The sequence below is a fragment of the Arachis duranensis genome, chromosome 4 (assembly GCF_000817695.3).
Source record: "Arachis duranensis cultivar V14167 chromosome 4, aradu.V14167.gnm2.J7QH, whole genome shotgun sequence".
Classification (NCBI taxonomy): Eukaryota; Viridiplantae; Streptophyta; class Magnoliopsida; order Fabales; family Fabaceae; genus Arachis; species Arachis duranensis.
In genome coordinates, this window is record NC_029775.3 from 106,969,379 (window position 1) to 106,971,360 (window position 1,982).

Sequence of the window (1,982 nt, forward strand, 5' to 3'; positions counted from 1 at the left end):
AAAAAGAAAAGAAGAGTAGAAGAAGAAGAAGAGAATTTGGAAGAGAGGGAGAGAAGTGGGTTCGGCTATATGAGAGAAGAATGGGTAGTGTTTTCGGCCATTTTGGGTGGGAAAGGGTGGGAAATTGAATTTGAATGTAATGGGGGTAGGTGGGGTTTATGGGGAAGAGGAGGTTGATGTGAATGGTGCATGGGGTAATTGGGAAGAGGAATTGTGAAGATTGGTCAAGGGTATTGGGAAGGGTGACATTGAAAATGAGATTTGGATTAGGAGAGTGTGAATAGGATTAAAAGAAAAGGTAGGTGGGGATCATGTGGGGTCCACAGATCTTGAGGTGGAGATCCTGTGGGGTCCACAGGTCCTGAGGTGAAAAGAAATACCATTCCTTCACCTTGTAGGCGTGTAAATTGCCTTCATGCACCATTCTGGCGTTCAAACGCCCATTGGTGCATGTTCTGGGCGTTAAACGCCCATGTGATGCTTGATTCTGGCGTTGAACGCCAGTTTCAAGCTTGTTTCTGGCGTTCAGCGCCAGATTGTCCTCTGTATGCACATCCTGGCATTAAACGCCAGGTTGTTGCTTGTTTCTGGCGTTCAGCGCCAGAATGGTGCTCTGTTCTGGCGTTGAACGCCGGCCAGATGCACCTTACTGGCGTTGCTGGCGCTGAACGCTAGCCAGATGCATCTTCTGGGCGCTGAACGCCGGCCCGTGCGTCCTCCAGGGTGAAAAATTTTTTTCTTCTGTTTTTGACTCTGTTTTTAATTTTTTTGATTTTTTCGTGACTCCTCATGATCATGTACCTAATTAAACACCAAAAATAACAAAGAAACAAAATAAAATAAAATTAGATAAATAAAATTGGGTTGCCTCCCAACAAGCGCTTCTTTAATGTCAATAGCTTGACAGTGGCTCTCATGGAGCCACAAGGTGATCAGGTCAATGTTGTATGGTCCCAACACCAAACTTAGAGTTTGGATATGGGGTTTGAACACCAAACTTAGAGTCTGACTGTGTGGGCTCTTCTTGACCTTGAACTGAGAGAAGCTCTTCATGCTTACTCTCTTTTGTCACAGAGGGATTGCCCTGTGCTTGGAACACAAGGTATTCTCCATTCAATTGAAGGACTAACTCTCCTCTGTTGACATCTATCACAGCTTCTGCTGTGGCTAGGAAGGGTCTTCCTAGGATGATGCATTCATCATCTTCCTTCCTAGTATCTAGGATTAGGAAATCAGCAGGGACGTAAAAGTCTTCAACTTTTATAAGCACGTCCTCTACTATCCCATGAGCTTGTCTCACTGACTTATCTGCCAATTGCAGTGAGAACAAAGCAGGTTGTACCTCAATGATTCCCAGCTTCTCCATTACAGAGAGTGGCATCAGATTTATCCCTGACCCAAGATCACATAGAGCTTTTTCAAAGCTCATGGTGCCAATGGTGCAAGGTATTAAGAACTTGCCAGGATCTTGTTTCTTTTGAGGTAGAGTTTCCTGAATCCAAGTCTCTAATTCATTAATGAGTAAGGGAGGGTTACTTTCCAAAGTCTCATTACCAAACAGCTTGGCATTCAGCTTCATGATGGCTCCTAGATATTGAGCAACTTGCTCACCAGTTACATCTTCATCCTCTTCAGAGGATGAATAATAGTCAGAGCTCATGAATGGCAGAAGGAGATTTAGTGGAATCTCTATGGTCTCTGTATGAGCCTCAGATTCCTCAGGATCCTTATTAGGAGGCTCCTTCTTGCTTGGAGGACGTCCCAGGAGGTCTTCCTTACTGGGAATTTCGTCCTCCTCCTCCCTAGTACATTCGGCCATGTTGACTAAGTCAATGGCTTTGCACTCTCCTTTTGGATTCTCTTCTGTATTACTTGGGAGAATACTGGGAGGAGTTTCAATAACTTTCTTACTCAGCTGGCCTACTTGTGCCTCCAAATTTCTAATGGAGGATCTGGTTTCATTCATGAAACTGAAAGTGGCC